This window comes from Euprymna scolopes, chromosome 26, assembly GCF_053919585.1.
Source record: "Euprymna scolopes isolate OS-2025 chromosome 26, ASM5391958v1, whole genome shotgun sequence".
In the NCBI taxonomy this organism is placed as follows: Eukaryota; Metazoa; Mollusca; class Cephalopoda; order Sepiida; family Sepiolidae; genus Euprymna; species Euprymna scolopes.
Window position 1 is genome coordinate 4172598 of NC_136507.1, and position 20546 is coordinate 4193143.

The 20546-nt window shown below is 30.9% G+C and overlaps 1 protein-coding gene across 2 annotated transcripts in view; it reads right to left on the reverse strand.

The window, feature by feature from the left end:
- LOC145247897 (fibroblast growth factor receptor 3-like) overlaps window positions 1-20546 on the reverse strand; it is a 288850-nt gene that overhangs the window by 132406 nt on the left and 135898 nt on the right. Inside the window, exon 1 of one of the 2 annotated variants that reach the window (XM_080109519.1) lies at window positions 4655-5872. The exons of the other annotated variant lie outside the window; for it this stretch is intronic. The gene's annotated coding sequence lies outside the window, so the exon portion shown is untranslated. Of the gene's footprint in view, window positions 1-4654; window positions 5873-20546 lie in introns of those variants that run through there. 2 annotated transcript variants of the gene reach the window in all.

Genomic DNA, 20546 nt, shown 5'->3' on the forward strand with positions numbered 1-20546 from the left:
CCAATAAATGACATTTAGTATGTACCAATAAATGACATTTAGTATGTACCAATAAATGACATTTAGTATGTACCAATAAATGACATTTAGTATGTACCAATAAATGACATTTAGTATGTACCAATAAATGACATTTAGTATGTACCAATAAATGACATTTAGTATGTACCAATAAATGACATTTAGTATGTACCAATAAATGACATTTAGTATGTACCAATAAATGACATTTAGTATGTACCAATAAATGACATTTAGTATGTACCAATAAATGACATTTAGTATGTACCAATAAATGACATTTAGTATGTACCAATAAATGACATTTAGTATGTACCAATAAATGACATTTAGTATGTACCAATAAATGACATTTAGTATGTACCAATAAATGACATTTAGTATGTACCAATAAATGACATTTAGTATGTACCAATAAATGACATTTAGTATGTACCAATAAATGACATTTAGTATGTACCAATAAATGACATTTAGTATGTACCAATAAATGACATTTAGTATGTACCAATAAATGACATTTAGTATGTACCAATAAATGACATTTAGTATGTACCAATAAATGACATTTAGTATGTACCAATAAATGACATTTAGTATGTACCAATAAATGACATTTAGTATGTACCAATAAATGACATTTAGTATGTACCAATAAATGACATTTAGTATGTACCAATAAATGACATTTAGTATGTACCAATAAATGACATTTAGTATGTACCAATAAATGACATTTAGTATGTACCAATAAATGACATTTAGTATGTACCAATAAATGACATTTAGTATGTACCAATAAATGACATTTAGTATGTACCAATAAATGACATTTAGTATGTACCAATAAATGACATTTAGTATGTACCAATAAATGACATTTAGTATGTACCAATAAATGACATTTAGTATGTACCAATAAATGACATTTAGTATGTACCAATAAATGACATTTAGTATGTACCAATAAATGACATTTAGTATGTACCAATAAATGACATTTAGTATGTACCAATAAATGACATTTAGTATGTACCAATAAATGACATTTAGTATGTACCAATAAATGACATTTAGTATGTACCAATAAATGACATTTAGTATGTACCAATAAATGACATTTAGTATGTACCAATAAATGACATTTAGTATGTACCAATAAATGACATTTAGTATGTACCAATAAATGACATTTAGTATGTACCAATAAATGACATTTAGTATGTACCAATAAATGACATTTAGTATGTACCAATAAATGACATTTAGTATGTACCAATAAATGACATTTAGTATGTACCAATAAATGACATTTAGTATGTACCAATAAATGACATTTAGTATGTACCAATAAATGACATTTAGTATGTACCAATAAATGACATTTAGTATGTACCAATAAATGACATTTAGTATGTACCAATAAATGACATTTAGTATGTACCAATAAATGACATTTAGTATGTACCAATAAATGACATTTAGTATGTACCAATAAATGACATTTAGTATGTACCAATAAATGACATTTAGTATGTACCAATAAATGACATTTAGTATGTACCAATAAATGACATTTAGTATGTACCAATAAATGACATTTAGTATGTACCAATAAATGACATTTAGTATGTACCAATAAATGACATTTAGTATGTACCAATAAATGACATTTAGTATGTACCAATAAATGACATTTAGTATGTACCAATAAATGACATTTAGTATGTACCAATAAATGACATTTAGTATGTACCAATAAATGACATTTAGTATGTACCAATAAATGACATTTAGTATGTACCAATAAATGACATTTAGTATGTACCAATAAATGACATTTAGTATGTACCAATAAATGACATTTAGTATGTACCAATAAATGACATTTAGTATGTACCAATAAATGACATTTAGTATGTACCAATAAATGACATTTAGTATGTACCAATAAATGACATTTAGTATGTACCAATAAATGACATTTAGTATGTACCAATAAATGACATTTAGTATGTACCAATAAATGACATTTAGTATGTACCAATAAATGACATTTAGTATGTACCAATAAATGACATTTAGTATGTACCAATGGCGTTATTTGAGAACTAAGCGTATTAATTTAATTTCTAAAATAAAAATGCTCGATCATTTTTCGTAATTTTCGGAATAACTAACATTTGCCATAAAAATTTTGTTATTTTATTTTTAACTGCCATATTTTTAGAACCGTTTTTTATATACACAAGTACAGGTTAAAAAAAAAAGTTTTTGTTTAATTATTTGAGTGATTAATAGAGTTGACAGATCGACTTTTTAAAATATGTTGTTTTAAGCAAAAACAGTACTTACTTGTCATGTCGAAAATAGTAATATATCAAAAATTTACGAACATTCATCGAGTAGAAAATCGTGGGTTAAAAGTAATGTTGGTTAATGTGCATTGGTTGTCCAACCTATTCATTCCGGAATCCGTTTTTAATATGGGGAGGCTGGGAGGGTTTATTCTGAAAGGCATGTTCTTATTTTATTCATGTTAAAAATGGCTTTCGGAATAAACAGGTTGGACAACCAGTGCACATTGACCGTAATTTTTACGGAGAGATGGCATTTTTCGTAGATGTAAACACCTTGAAGATTGCGAATACAGGGGACATATCTTCCTTTTCGTCAATTTAAAGGCTGATGTTTTGTTGCAACCGATAGCGATAGACTTTTTAGTACTCATGCAGAGAGTGATCCGTGCTGAAATAACGTTATTATTTAAAAAGCCATTCTTAACATGGGGAGGGGAAGGTGTTTTGTACCTATTCTGTACTTTAACCTTACAATTGAATAAAAAAAACATAAAACTTTAATTAAACGTGGAAATACGATTTAAAAAATAGCGCGAATCACTCTGCATTTTGCATTAGCACCGACTTTTTTTTTTTTTTTTTTTTTACTAAAAACACAATAGCAGTTATTCTATTCCATGAATTTTCGTAATTTCGGATATATTACTATTAAGTAATGTTGTTTTGGCTTAAAACGACATATTTAAAAAAAATCGATCTGTCGACTATCCTAACAAGCAGCTGAATTATTGTATAGGAATAATTGAAATGTCTCATTTGTTTCGCCTAAAGTTCTGATATTGGAGTTTCTGTATTTTATTTCCCTTTTGTCACCTGAACATAGGGTTAGTGTTAGGTTAACGAAGAGCATTTTCATTCAGCAACTAATTATCCTGTCACTTCAAAGCAATAAATAGTAACCAGAGGAAGCTCATACAATTTCTCAGTGGGACATTAATATTTTTCTAATAAAATTTAACCGGAAGAATTAATTTCACAATCATTTCTAAGGACCGTTAAACGTCAATTTCACTTATATCATATAACAGCCATTCAAAATTACTTAAAAAAAAAAAAAAAAAAAAAAAAAAAGTAATTGTTTATTTGGTACTCATGCAGAGAGTGATCCGTGCTGAAATAATAACGTTATTTAAAAAGCCATTCTTAACATGGGGAGGGGAGGGTGTTTTGTACACATTCTGTACGTTAACCTTACAATTGAATGATAATAAAAAAACATAAAACTTTAATTAAACTTGGAAATACGATTAAAAAAAAAAAAAAATAGCGCGGATCACTCTCTGCATTATCACCGTTTATTTGTCTAAAATTTAGACCTCAAAATTGTACGATCGATTATGCAAAATTTCAGAAAAAAAAATCGTTAAAAATGTTTGTCACTCATCGCCAAACTTTTCAATAATTATCTAGACTCGTCTTGCCCCTTTAAGAGTCATAGCATTACAGAAAAACTGATGGAGGTTAAAAAAAAAAAAAAAAAAAAAAAACGGGTGTTCAAATAACAACACAGTAACGCGTCGAAAGCTAAATTTAGGACGCTAAACCAACACAATCGAAAAATCGTCCTGAATCCACGGTCTTATTTTTCTTTCTTGATGTAATTTCTTTAAATTGGTACTCCATGCACTTATTGATCCGTGCTGAAATAATAACGTTATTATATAACATGAGGAGGGGAGGGTGTTTTGTACCTATTCTGTACTTTAACTTTACAATTGAATAAAAAAAAACATAAAACTTTAATTAAACTTGGATATACGATTTAAAAATAGCGCGGATCAGTAAGTGCATTAGCACTGAAAACTTTAATGTTTAACTCATTAACATCACGTAAAGATGTTTAATGAAACATTATAATACAGATCTTTAAAAAATTGGAAAAATTAAAAAGATTAGTCGATTCGATTTAATAATTTCAAACCGATCTTTTCATTCATTGCGATAATCACTTATGTCTAACGATAGGAATTAAACAATAAAATTATTTTCACTCTCGTGGATCTTAAATAAAAACTAAAAAGACAATTTGTCTTCAAAATTAATTATAAATAAAGAAAAGGTAAATCGTAGATTTGGGACTATGCCACCAGTAAATGGTTAAAAAAAAAAGAAAAAAAAAAAGGAAGGAATTAGAGATAAATAAATAAGAAATTTGAACCGCAGTAAGAATTTTAGACTAAAAATTTTAGTGAAATATTGAAAACTGCAACTGCATCATGTGAAAATTAAATTATGAAAAAGATTGATAAAAAAGAAAGAAAAAAAAAACTCACCTTATGGTCATCATCGCTCGCCCAGAAAAGGTGTAGAAACAAAGAAATTTTTTTAATCCAAATTAAAATCCGATTTTAAACTTGACTCGAAAAAAACAGGCTAAATTTTACCGAGAAAAATGACGTGATCGGAAAGAAATGTGAAGTCGTCGACAGGGTTTAATTAGGGGGGAAAAAAGAAACACACGCACGCACAGGTGAATCAAATTAAAAGTTTTTCAAGTCAATTTATAATTTCTGGAAACGTTTACTTTTTCCATTTCAACAGGTTTCTGTTTTGAATTCCCGCAAGGAAAAAAAAAAAAAAAAAAGCTTTCATACGAATCCAGTCGTAAGTTTTGGTTCTGTTTTCAAACAATGTTTATAGTATATATATTTTTTAAGTTTATATTTAGAAAGAAAGTTCTCAGGTTAAAGTACGAAAAAAAAAAAAAGAGAACATCTATACAGTAAGGAGAGAGAGAGAGAGAGAGAGAGAGAGAGAGAGAGAGAGAGAGAGAAGGGTAAGGGATAATAATTCACACTTTTTTTTTTAGAGTTTAATTGCGATATCAGTGAAATGAGTTTCTAATTCAATGAAGGAAGGAAGAAACTAGGAAGAAGTACAAATAAAAATAGATAAATAAAAATAAAATAACGCAGAGCACCCGCACCGGGGGAAAAAAAAATCTGCTATTTAAAAAAAAAAAAAAAAAAAAAAAAAAAAATGAGCGACTAATAAATACGCGCTTGCACGTATTTCCACAATCTCACGGGAAGAGGTCGATTGCAAGTTTTAACAAACAGGAGTTGGGGCATTCTTATGACGGATGAGATACAACGGCGAAGCAGGGTTCTTCTGCTCTTCTTTTTCAACAGTTTACTACGGCTAACTGGTCAAGAATGGTAAATACAACCGACGACCCTCGACCCACCCATGCGAAACGCGGTTTGAGAGCGAAGAGAAATCCCTCGTAACTTTCGTCGTGTAATGGATTTACTCGTGGAGTTCAACCGATCGTCGTCAACACAAAAATCGAATCGGCAAAAGAAAAGGAGGGTAACTAAAGTTGTATAAACGGCAACTTGTCACAACAAACGAGAGAGAGAGAGAGAGAGAGAGAGAGAGAGAGAGAGAGAGAGAGAGATCCCTTCGTTTTCTCCTTTTTCTTATTGTGCTTGTTACTCTGTAGCTTTCATGTGAGTGTTTTATATGTGCCTATTCATGGATTTTATCATTTTCCGACCATGCGACAAGCTTGTTTTGTTCTTCCAATTTCTTGATTAATGTTGCGTATACTCACCCCCCCCACTTCCGTTCCTTCCATCCCCTATGTTGCGTTAAGAAGGGAATTTATCATTTTTAAAAGTTTTTATTTTTATATATACGTTTCCCATTAAGGTGTTAAATTAGTTTGCCTTTCTCTGGCATACGCACGTTTCAAACTTAAGCAAAACAACCGGACAGCGGACAGACTCCCTTATATGGTTGCTTGGGCATTTCATATAAGATGCGCGTTTATTGCCGATAAAAACGAACATTTTAAGTGTGACAGACTGACCGGATCGATGCATCTTAGTCACAGAATTTTGTTTGATGTTTTTTTGTTTACTGAAAATGTTTTTGTTTTAAATGATTATTTTCGGATTTTCTTATCAACCCCCCACCCCAACACAAAATGCGTGTTGTACTGTTGTAGTAAAAAGTAAACTTTTATTAAAAAAATATGAAATCCATTCATGTCATTAAGTATTTGTATATAAAAAAAAGATTCTCTGTCTTCAGATAACCCACTCAGCTGTTCATCATTCCGCAATGCATTCCACCGTGGTATTTATTATTTATTATTCATTCAATATCAATTCTAACCTTATCCTTTCCTCAAGACAGAAATCAAGAAAGTAGGTTGAAAGTGTGTGTTCATGGCTATTTTAAAATTACAATTTTGTTTTTCTAAACTTATTTTTTTCAACAGTGATGCAACTCTTCTACAATAGACCTTTTTAAATATTTCAATATATATTATTTTTATTATAATATTTCATATATTTTATTTTTTCATAATTAACTGCGATTTTCGGTACTTATACAGTTTAATGACGACATTAAAAAATGGAAATATTGAAAAAAAATTTTTTTTTTGTACGTACCTGTTATAGACTGAAGTTCTTTGGAAAAAAATTTCACTTCATTTGATCAAGTAGTTTTTTTTTTTTTTACAGCGAAAAACAATTATTTATCACGACGACGTCAACGTGCCCATTTTGGAAATGTACCTAGCAGAATACCTCCATTTTAGGCCAGATTTCGCAATCTAGCCTTTTTTTTTCGCCAGAATGAGATGCGCACATCACATCTGCAATTTTTTTCCGTTTTTTTTTTTTTTTTTTTTAAAGCAGAATACTATTGAATATGCCAAGAAATTGAAGAATGCAAAGAACTGAAGAATTTTTTACGCGATTATTTTCGAAACATGCGCAGTAGTGTTTACCGATGTATTGGAAAATTCAAAATGGTGCCCGACACTCTCTTTAACATGGTAAGTTTGGGAAAAGGTGTTATAAATAATAAACTACACAAAATACTATTTAAAAAACACCGAATATATGTCAACTTATGTCACAGTAATATATATTGAGCGAATTTCTAACAGTACTTTGTCTAGTTTATTATTTATAACGTCTTTCCTGAAGTTACTGTGTTAAAGAGAGACTCTGGCGCCATTTTGAATTTTCCAATACATCGGTAAACACTGTATGCTTTTCGAGCTGAATAAACATGTTACATTGAATAAAAATACTAAAAACATATCCATATACAGTAATACAAACCCTAAGTTTTTTTTTTTTAATTCGAAAATTTCGGTTGCATATTTCTAATTTTTCTAATATTTTATTTTTATTTTCTTCTGTTACAAATTAAAAAAAAAAAAAAAAAAACACTCCAAAAATGGCATCTGTCTTCAAAAAAAAAAAAAAAAAAAAAATTCTCATTCTGGTGGAAAAAAAAAAGGGCTAGATTGGCCTAAAATGGAGGTATTCTGCTACGTAGGGCAGTTACCGGCCCTTGGGGAAAGCTACCTGCCCTTGGGGAATTCCTGGGCGCTGCAATAACATTTCCAAAATGGCCACCTTGACGTAGCCGTGATAAATAATTGTTTTTCGCTGTAAAAAAAAAACTACTTGATCAAATGAAGTGAATTTTTTTTTCGAAGAACTTCAGTCTATAACAGGTACGTACAAAAAATTTTTTTTTCAATATTTCCATTTTTTAATGTCGTCATTAAACTGTATAAGTACCCGATTTTCCAATGTTGACTAGTTTGATTCATCGTTGATTTTGTTTTATTTATCATTTTTAGGGGGTGGAGTAAAAACAAAATATAACAGAAATTTGACTACATTACATTGGTGGTCGCGGTTCAAACCATAGACCTTTGGTGACAGAAAATATATGCTTCTCTGTCACATCTGAGGTGCAATAAGGATCCAATCTCCTTAAGCGGGGACGGGGCTAAAAGGGTTAAGGATTACACCATTTTTTAACGTCTCCTTGGCCTTTTCGCTTGGGGGCAAAGACTCACACTTTTGATTGGCACTATGCCTAATAAAATGTATTTTTATATATATTTTTTTTTCAAATAAATATTTTTCTTGTCCTCAGATAATGAAGGATTATTCTTTATAGATTGAAGTAATTTTTTTCCCAACCTAGAGTGACCCTTTTTAGGGAGTTGGAGTTTCCCTACATAAAAAATAACCTTGTGTCTAGCCCCCTTGGGGAGAAAAATCGATAGAGGCAGTAATAATCCGTTTATAATGGTCGATGGTATAATCCTCCCACTCCTACCAGATGATCTGTATTCTTCTCTTCGAATGAAAAAAGTAGTTGGTCCAATGGGTAGTAACGTCTAGCTGTAAAGGCAGCCATAGTGGTGATGTAGCAGTTTCTGTCTTCCTCTTTCCTTTTTGTGCCTGTAATAATATAATGTAATGGTGTACCGATTAACGGCAAGTAATCGGTAATCGGCCACTTTGCAAATTAATTGGTACATTTGCTGATTAATCGGCCGATTACTTACTTTTCTCTTTCCTATGAAAATTTAAATCCTTTCATCACTGCCAAGTAACTCACCAGATAGCTTTAATCCATTAACATAGTAACTGGTAATTTAACTTAACATTTAATTAAGTGTCTGGTCACTATTATGGTATTTTGCCTTTATTAACTAAAATTAAAAAATGCAAAGTACAATTTCCAATTCTTAAATGAATATACTTAAATAATTAGATAAGAAACAAGAAATTACAAACCAACTACAAAGTACAAATCGTAATTCTTTAAGTGAGTAACTATAAACTGAAGTTCTGCACCTGCTGCTCTACTTCCTCTTCTATTCATGGTGTTTGCCTTCTCTGCTCTCATAGTTTCCTGAATATTTAGTTGAATATTTTTAAGTTGTAATGTAGAAATAGTAAAGTTTCTCCATTCTCATGACACAGCCTGTTCCTCGTAAGTTCATGCTCATTACCACCAGTACTATAGAGCCTCTCACTCTCCACAGATCAAGGTCGTGCGTTTAAATATTTCAAAGCAAGTTTACTCAGCAGTAGTAAGGTCTCCTGTGTCTTTTTCTACCATTGAAATGGATCATCATCTCTTGTGATTAGTTGTAAAGCTATGTAATGATAAAGTTCTTTTGTTCACTTAAGCATAAGGGATTTACTCCTTTTGAGTTTAGATTGCGATTCCTGTATTTCTGTTGTAGTTGCAGTTTCCAGGTTTAACTCAGCTTCTACCTCCTCTAAGTTTTGATTTGTTACTGTAGGCTTATTTGAAGCTAATTCATCAAACAGGCTTGAAAGAGACACAGTTTTGCTTTTATTTTGATTTTATCGGCCCTCAACAGAGCTTGACGAAGTGTATCCTGTTGATTCTGCTTCATTATCATCAGTAGAAAATGTAAAAGATGTAAAATCCAATTCTTAGTCATTCTTTTGGAATTTAAATTTGAATCTTGGATCTGGGAAAGTAGATACACAAGTTTTTATCATTTCAATGAAAATCTTGCTTCCATTGATTCAATGAATTGTTCAACAATGGTAAGGAGGATTTTACTAAAGTCAGAAATATGAGAATTAGAATGGACAGCTTTTGAAAGAAATAACCTCAAAGCTAAAATTATAAGTATTATCATCGATATGGTTGGTGTTCTGTGACTTGCTTCTAGGGTGATTTCTTCAAATGGACTCAATAACTGGACACTTTTTTGAGCAAATTCTCATTAGTAACTTGTTAAAATGGAAATTGCATAGCATCCTAAATTCTCGTATGAAAAAAAATGAACAAATCTCTTATTAAAAAGTCTGGTTTGTGCAAATAATTCTGCTTCACTTCTGCTTCAATGAAAAAGTCTTTTCTGCTTAATGTTTACCAGTTAAAAATATTTCTGTTACAGCCGAGTTCATTTGCTTATTTTAAAACTGGTAAACATTAATCAGAAGGGACTTTTTCTGAGCATTCAACATAAAGCAGAACAGTCCAAACAAACCAGAAATAAATCATTTGTAAACAATCACAGCGTTAACTTGAACAAAGCCAATACAAAAATAAAATAATGATGTTAAAACAACAAAAAAACAATAGTATTTATCCAGAGAATTTTTTGGAAACCCATTTCTTAACATGTGAAGGAGAAGATATTTTTCTAACTAGATTGTACTTTCACCTAACAATTTGATAAACAATACAAAACAAGTGGTTTGTACCACAAACATTGAAGAAGGACAACTGAAGTTTTTTCTCTGTATGCGTTGTACTGGGGAAGGAGTTGTGGGAACCACCTCAAATGGACAAATGTGATCAGTGCCAAGCAAAGAATTCAACAGAATTGCAAAGAAATACAAATTGTATAAATAACTCTATCGTCGATAACATGCAGCTCTCTCTCTTATTAAAGTTAAATTGATGTTGAACATGTATTTTTACTTAATTAAATCGCCATGATAAAAAAATGCAAAAAAACACTACATTAAATTATTACATTTTCTTGAAGGATATTATTTAAGAAGTACATTGTATAAAGAGCAGACATTTGTATATAGCATTCTACAATATGTATTGATTAGGCATGAAATATTCCAGATCTGTATATTTTAACAGTTTTTGTGATATGATTTTGAAATTAGTATGTTTATGACATTTGGTATTTTATTTCTGCCATCATTGAACATATCAGCATTTTATCAACTTATAATTAAGTTGCAGCTGGAATTGTTTTTAAAAAATAGGCATAATAATCAATATGTATAGAATTATATTGAATTTTCATATTTACTGTCATTTAATTCAGTTTTATTTGATGATGCTTTAAAAATTGTCCATCAGTGCAATTTTGCTATTATAAACGATGCTCACTTATCACACCTCAAAAATGAAGGCTGAAATTTAATTAGCAATAATTGTACTTTTACTTCCTATTGTCTTCTTATACTAACAGTGATGAAAACATCTTTTGTGGCATTTTACTGTTTTTTTTGTTGTTATTTTTTTTTTTGTTAGTTGGTTTCAAAATTGCCATGTTGTAATTTATGTATGTTCGTGCTTCTTCATCCTCAGCACGGTAGTTATACTTCTTCATCCTCATCAGGGTAGTTATACTTCATTATCATCAGTGGAAAACAGATGTAGAATTCAATTCTGAAAATGTTTTTATGCCAATCTTTTAAAATTAATATTTAATCATGGGTTAGGAAAATAGACATACACAAGTTTTTAGGTAGGATGAAAATCTTGTTTTCATTGATAATCTGAATTGTTCAACAATGGTAAGAAGAATTCCACTAAAGTCAGAAATACTAGAATTTGAATGGACAGCTTTTAACAGAAATAACCTCAGAGCTAAATTTGTTGGTATTATTGAAATGGTTGATGTTCTGTGACTTGTTTTTTTTTTTGTTTTTTTTGTGATTTCTTTGAATAGACTTAGGAACTGAATATTTTTTCGAACAAATCCCTATTGGTAAGTTAAGGTAGGAATCTTATCAACAGCACACATTATAAGAGCTTTTCATTCTTCTTATTTTCAGCATATAATATGTTGAATTCCACCATATGGTCACACCTTGAATGAGTTCGTTTTTTCCAAATTAAACTGATCCTGTATTTCAGTTAATTTCCTAATTGCTAATAGAAATCGATTCAAGTGAGAAACTGTATCTCTGTTAGATGATGTAATGGTTTTCTTCACAGCTTGAGTTACAATGTATGATAGTTATTCTAAATCACATTTCCTGACACCAGCAACCATTTTTTGTCCTGAATCCCACAAAACTAAGAAAACTTTATTGAAGATTTTATACTCGTCCAGAACATTGTGCAATTCTTCACCTATTCTTATGCACCAGAGAATAGAACAATTCTAAGCACAGATCTGTGCAGTTCAAAGTCATGTGAAAGCTAATGACCTGTCAAATACTGAAAGGGAGCATTATCTGTTGTAGCTGTCCAAATGTGTACAGTTCATGAAATGCTGCTAATTTCAGCAAGGGACAGTTGAATTTTTTTTTTTACTTTTGTAAATATATCAAATTATTTTGTAGTGAAGTATTTTTTTAATGGAATGCTGTAATTTGAACAAAGTTTTGCAATAATCCTATTAAATCCAATGTCAGATGTTACAGAATATGGTTAAATATCGACAGCAATCATTTCTCTTATCAGATAATGGATCTCTTGTGACCTGTGATCATTAATATGTCAATTTCTTTTTTTTTTTTTTTTTGGCGAATATTGATTATGGAGGCTCGTAGTTGTTGCCACTTTTTTCTGGAATGTCTGTCTCTGAATATTCATTGTGCTTCTTTTTCTTATCTGCAACTTACCAGCCTTTGATGTGATGGTTTCACATAACTTGCAAACAGCTGTATTCTTATTCTTGGGATTGACATCAAAATACTTTTAGCAGAAACTGGTTGCCATGATGATTGAAGGTTGTTGTCAGTATTCAGTTAATTTTTTACATATTGAAATTACTTATGTCTGATATCTAATTAGTAATTTATCTCAATAAAATATAAATTATTTAAACCAGAAAAATAAAAAATATCTAATGGTAGCAATAGTCCGAAAATGAGGAACAAAAGTATGACTGATAAATAATGCTTTATTTTCGGTTCGCACATCATCATAATTTACTATACAATTCCTCAACATGAAAACTGAAAGATGAAGCAATAATTTTCTTTGACAGTGATTTAAATTAAAAAAAAATAATGTTAATTCGATTGGAGGGGAATTTTTCATATGTTTACATTTATTTGCCTCCAATTCAGTGCAGTTGTAAAAGTCTACATGTTAACAGTACGTCATGCCTGTTATTTGATAATATGACGTAGACGATGCATGTCTCTTTGATAAATTTTCACTGGCAATGAAATGAGGGAGTTAACTTGTCTTCGTTTACAATTTAATTAATATTAGTATCATCTATGTCAACAAAATTTACTGATCAATCGACATTGGAAAACCTATTAATCGGTAATCGGCCAATTTGATAATCGGTACATCCCTAATAAAGAAACATCAACATATTTGTTCAATACCGTTATGCCCTTTGATTTTTGATTTTTTTACAACACCGTAAACACATTATATAAGCCCCACCCCATCACTTACTCCCTTGAGGAGAGGGTGAACCCAGTCAACTCACTAAAGAGAATTTTTTTCTTTTTCATCACTACGTGCTATTTCGAACATCAATGACGGCATATCCTGACAAACAAGTCTAATTCAAATCTTTTACATTTTACCAACTTTGCTTTTTTATCTTTTATTCTTTTATACATTACATGAACTTCATCGAGAGTCGAATGAAGACCAGAGCTTGGAAAAAAAAATGTCCGAACAACATCAGATCAAAGGCGAAAAAGGAAGATTTTCCTTCTTCTTCACCACGTTTCATTTTCGAGTTTCTGTCCATTACGTCACATCCTAACAAATAGGGTTAACTCTAACTTTTAACTTCAAATGGAATTTTCCAATCCTATGCTTAATCTTTTGTGGAAATTACTACCCTTAACACTCTTTCTACACACTCTATTAAATAGCACTACAAAATACGTGCTCAGTAACTTTTAATATATATATATATATATATATATATATATATATATATATATATATATATATATATGTCAGCCCCTTTAAGTTGCTTATCGTTGAACACCTTCAGTTGAATTAAAAGTTGGTCAATTTTGCTCTTATGCACAGATCATCATATAATGATTAAATCACTCTGACAGACGTTTAAAAGCATTTTACACATAAATGTTTAAAATTCAACAGCATTTCTCGCGGTTTATGGTAGCCGAATGGATTAGGTCCTTGCTAATGAAGCCAGGGATGGCTTCTGTCGCTGGGTTTGAATCTATCGACTGGTGTTAATTGTGAGACCCTGCACTGATGATTCCCGAAAGGATGAAACACAAGTGTCTGTAGGTATTTAATAATTATTATAGTAAGTAATTATATATATATATATATATATATATATATATATATATATATATATATATATATATATATTAATTTGCTGTTAAAACGACTCTTATAATGTTCGTTATATAAGTGGTTATAACTAAACTGAGGTCTCTAGAGCGCCACTAAAACCATATACCTCCTCCCCAACGATGTTCCTCCTCAGGTGAGCTTTGAGCTCACCTGGGGAAGGACGTCGGGAAGGGGAATGACGACAGCGGCTTTGGTCTTTATAACAAGTTGAGGTGAAAAGCACACTCTTTCATTTTAAAATTTCAAAATAAAACACAAAAATAAAAATTTTCTGACCAGTTTCAAATCAAACTGAGCATAGTTGATTCCCCCTCCTCCAATTGGTGATTCTTTTTTTTTAACAACTCACCCCGGAGACATTTTACGAGCAAAGTGTGAAACGTTTGGGGAAATCTAAAACATTATGGTTGTCTGGGTGTTTACCCAGACAGCCATAATGTTTTAGATTTCCCCAAGCTTAGTCATTACTCATTTAGCCCCCCCCCCTCTCCCGGTTGGGCCATCCTTTTACATCCTTCTTCACTTTTCATTTCCTACGTAATTCATCATTGCAATTACTTCACTCCCCGTTGTCACGCATCCCACTGGGATACACACGCTTACACTTCGTACTTTAAAAAAGGGGGCGGAAGGAAGACTCAGAATAGAGAAACTTAAATTACGCTTGTCGCTTACCTAACTTGTCACTGCCAAACCAACATAAAATAGAAATCTTAAAAATGCATATCGTTACTTTAAAATGTAAGATTGGTCAATAGAAGTTAACTCGTCTGTCGATGCGAATTTTGCCACGCGGCGCCCCCTCCCCAGCCTTTTTTTTTTTTTTTTTTTTTTACAGTGAATTATTTATTAAAAAAAAACGATAAAACTTTTTATAGGAAATTTAGAGTGTTGAAGGCACCTAACTTTTGTCTCTGGAAAATTATGAACAGTAAATTATTGAGATGAGTATTATTGATCCATTTATTTATTGAGATGAGTATTATCCTCATCTTTTAGTTGTTGTTTCACGGCGTTTCAGCCAACTATTCCTCTGGCCTTCGTCAGGTGGTCACCGTGACGGATAGGAACTTCGAATCTCCTAACTGCATTCTCAGCAATTATTGCCATCCATAGTTGTTGTCGTCTCATCACGTTTTGGCCAAGTAAGCCTCTGGCCGACTTTGGTAGAGGCTTACTTAGCGAAAACGTAGTGAGACGACAACAACTATGGATGACAGTAATTGCTGAGAATGCAGTTAGGAGATTCGAAGTTCCTATCCGTCGTGATGACCACCTGACGAAAGCCAGAGGAATAGTTGGCCGAAACGCCGTGAAACAACAACTAAAACAATAAATGAAAGTAAATTTACCATTAAACTTTTTCCATAGAAACATACATTACTCCATAAATTATTTAATTTTCTCGCAGACGAGATTAAATAATGATAACTTTCAATCGAAAAATGGTTTGGAATAACACAGGTGTTACATCGGATTTAAAATTTATAAGGTCACTGTAAGCACAATTCCAATCTGGTCCAAGTCACGAACGTACTTGTAATAGTTTTTTTTTTTTTTTTTTTTTTTAGAGACGGCAAACTTTAAATTAAAATAAATCACAGAAAATATTTTTTTTATACAAATATATGGTTTATTCCAAAGATTAATCTTTGGCATTTATAATTTAAATATAATTTTTGGTGTATGGCTACCACGGTATGTACGTATATGGCGTAATCAGAAGGTCCAATTCTAACAAAATGTAATCAATAAATAAAGATATATTTCGGCAATAACATGTTGAATGTTGTCTTTTGTGTCTGGTTTATCAGCGTAGACATGGGACTTTGCATATCCACAAAGAAAATAATCTAATGGGGTTAAATTGGGCAAATGCGGTGGCAAGTTGACAGACCCATTTCGTGAAATTATTCGTTCAGCAAATGTAAATAAAATAAATTTGCACAATGCTGCTCAGGTGTCAGTCTGTTCATACTCAATTGCAAACCAAGCTGAATTCAAAATAACCTATAGTTACCAAATCTGTAATTAAGGAAAATAAAGTTAATTTGCCGCCTCTAAAAAAAAAAAAAAAAAAAAAAATGCCTTTTATAAGGCGTTCATCCCATCACCCTGAAACCCATTTTTTCAAAGTTTCCTAATTTTTTCTACGCCTAGTTCCCACCTCTATCAATTACCCAGGCTTCATCTAGTGCCGCCCTGTTTCGAACCCTTAGATTACACCTGGTGATGTGTCCTTAGCTATGAGGAATGTGGAGATACTTTTTAGTTGGGCCGAGGATCTATCCTGACGTAAAGTAGTTAGGATCCCACCTATGATTTATATAAAATCTATCATTTGCAGACGATACATGTGAAAGTTTGCTCAAAGGATGGAATGATGTGTAGGCAAAGATGAGAATATGGTAATAATCACAGAAGAAACGAAATAGAATGAAAAAAATGAACATCGCATCATGCTTCCATTTTGTTTCAATTCTGAAACTTTGTGAAGAATAGCAATTATTAAACAGAGTCGGATTAAATATAAAAAAAGGAAGTAATGGTAAGAAACAAGCCTATGAGAGAAATCGGTAAACTGAAGGGGGGGGGTGAAGTGAGCTTAGTAGTAGACTTTGTGTGTGTGAAATATTGAGTAGTGAATGTGTGGGGTAAAGAGACTGCCTATAGGTTAGTGGGTGATAAAATGAAGTAAGGAGGAATTTTCTATAGCTAATGATGGTGTGTGTGGGGGGGCCGAGAAAATGAGGAAAAGGGAAGATAAAAAAGAAAGAAAAAGACGACAGAAAAAAAAGGTAAATTTGAAGGTGGTGGTGAAAAGCATAAGAGGAAAAATTGTAGGAAGTAAATGATGGATCATTTTGCGAAATTGGGACGCTGGATTTTTAAATTAAAGTTCATATTTTGTTTGTTTATGATATTTTAGCTACGATACTACTTGAAAAAAAAAGTTGCCGGTCGTTTTTTAATGTGTGTGTTATAAGCTATTGTATCTCAATACCTGATAACGACCATCACAATAACAACAATAGTGTATGTTAGCAAGAAAGATAGTCAGAATATTAAATAAAATATTTATCGAAGAAACATAATAAAATAAAAAGTCCTCTTGTTGATAAGAAAGTTCCGAGAAGTTTAGTTTGGAATTAATTAGAGGTGTTTTTTTTTATAAAAAGTTCTGAGAAGAAAAATAGCAAAAACCTGTCTTTGGAATGTTTGTTGCCGACATTGAACGAACGGCTTCTATTGCTATGAGAAAGAGAGGGTAAAGGCTTTCGTATTTGTTGTTGACGCCACTGTCAGAGAAGAAAAGGACAAAGATGTTTGTGTTAGCTGCTATTGTTGTTAGTGAGGGAGAGAGAAATCCATGTGAAGCGTTTTGGACGACCTCCACCACCTGGCCGAACTAACACTGTGAGTGTTCATATATCGCATGCACGGGCGTAGTTGTGGGCATATTCTCAGGTGTAAACAGTAGGGACCTTTTGGTGCTTGGTATGTCTTGAGGGTATGTTTAACCTTGTAAAGAATGTTGGTTTTCCTGACTCCGCATTTGTTTTGTTTGTATTTCAACCTGGTGTGTCTGTGAGAGAAATGAGATTAAGTTTGTCACGTGTCGTCCTTTAATTGATATTTTTTCACATATTTCCGTATCTGATATGTCTACTTTTTTTTTACCTTCTTTCTCTTAGTGTAGCTATTCTCTTGGGCAATGTGCTTTGCCTGATAATTCTTTGCTATAATAAACTGCATAGTGAAAGGATGGGTACAAAAAACATAGTTTCTGACAACTTAATGCGTCGTTAGTTGTTGATATTGAAGTAAAATACAGGTCGGCGTCATTTTCACTTATGTGTCGCCGCTGTTGGTATCATTGGCTGCTCCTGGTGTTTGGGTGTCTTCACTCCTGCTGATGCAAATTTTACTTTTTTAAATTTTTTAATTCCATTTTCACCTCAAACAAGGTACAGTGCTACTTTGATATTCAACTTTTTATCGATGATCCAATGGAGTGTAAATAACATGCCATTTTGTCGCATTGTATAGTAACTGTGTCCCAGCAGAATCTTACAGCTGAATGTCAGGTGACTCACACTCTCTACCTTTGTGTGGCAGAGCCTGTACTTATTTATTTGTTGTCATTGTTGCGACCACTCATTTTCTTAAAAGCATTGGTCATCAAGCCTTGATCTTGGGCAGCCATTATAATCCACTCCTAATCACAGTGGAGCGATCCAGTCTATAGAGCCTTCCTTATCTATATAGTCGTGTGTGAATTCATCCAGAATATACTTGATACGCTGCTCATCAAGATTTTGCAATGGAAGGCATTTTTAGCAACCTTTTGGACTATTTCCGCAACAGGTTTGTTTGTGATTCTCATTTATAAAACATTCTCACCCAAAAAGTTTTACCAGTTTCATACATCAGAAACAAGTGAAAAATGTTATTTGAAAGTTTACGAAAATGACAGACTTTTAGATTAAAGATGATGGCGCACAAAAGTAGAAATGTGAGAGGCACATACCTTAGCGAAAAGTGACACGAATGTTGATTGTGTGTTCAAAAAATGAATGTGGTCCCTTCTGTAATTCGCCAGTTCTAAAAAGAATTGGGGAAACCGACACAAACCATAGAATCGACCTAGTCAAAAAAGCCGTACAATGCTGATATAGACTTACTTTATTAGAGAGATATATTGATAGAGAATGGATTTTATCAGTCGTCGTAACAGTCATAGGAATTAGCATGTCATATTAACTCCCGATTCTTCACACTAGTTTGGAATCTTTTTTTTTTTACCGACACAAATCGTTTTTATTTGTATAGAAAACTTCGATGAATATCCACGTTCTTTTATTTTATTTTTAAAGTCGAATGTCTGTTTACAATCACATGGTTGGTGTGTGACTCAACTCGATTTTCTTTTCCATTAGGTATTTACTCTTACCCACTCCAACCTCAGCTTTCGCGTTTTTAAAGTGGGAACACTACTAATATAAACGTATACGATGAATCTCTTGAAAAAATAAACTGCGTGTGTCCTCACATTCTTAGACACGAACATCAGAGGATGCATCGAGCTGAAATTTAATATATGTGTATTTGCTTATTATACGAGCAAAATTCATCCCAAAGCAGCAAAACTAAAGCTGGCTTAAGAGGACACTATATATACAAATGTAGGCAAATTTGGGCATATTTTATTGGTTTGGAAATATAGTTTTTTCAGTTGTGATAATAGTATTATAATCTTCAAAATGTCTGCAAATTTTCATGTAGTTTCGTCCGGTAGAACCAAGCATATGAGCATTTAAGTATTCAATTTGGCTATCAGTAATATATATATATATATATATATATATTACTCATATATATATATATATATATATATATATATATATATATATTACTCATATATATATATATATATTACTCATATATATATATATATATTACTCATATATATATATATATTACTCATATATATATATATATTACTCATATATATATATATATATATTACTCATATATATATATATATATTACTCATATATATATATATATATATATTACTCATATATATATATATATTACTCATATATATATATATATATATATATATATATTACCCATATATATATATATATATATATATATATATATATATATATATTACTCATATATATATATATTACTCATATATATATTACTCATATATATATATTATTCATATATATATATTACTCATATATATATATATATTACTCATATATATATATATTACTCATATATATATATATATATATTACTCATATATATATATATTACTCATATATATATATATTACTCATATATATATATATATATATTACTCATATATATATATTACTCATATATATATATTACTCGTATATATATATATATATTACTCATGTATATATATATTACTCATATATATATATATATATATATATATATATATTACTCATATATATATATTACTCATATATTTATTACTCATATATATATTACTCATATATATATATATATATATATTACTCATATATATATTACTTATATATATATATTACTCATATATATATATTACTCATATATATATATTACTCATATATATTACTCATATATATATATATTACTCATATATATATTACTCATATATATATATTACTCATATATATATATATATTACTCATATATATATATATATATATATATATATATATATATATATATATATATATATATATTGCTTTTCTTATCATGTAAATATTTTCCTTTTTATTTTAATTTTTTTTCATATACATCTGCCTTACT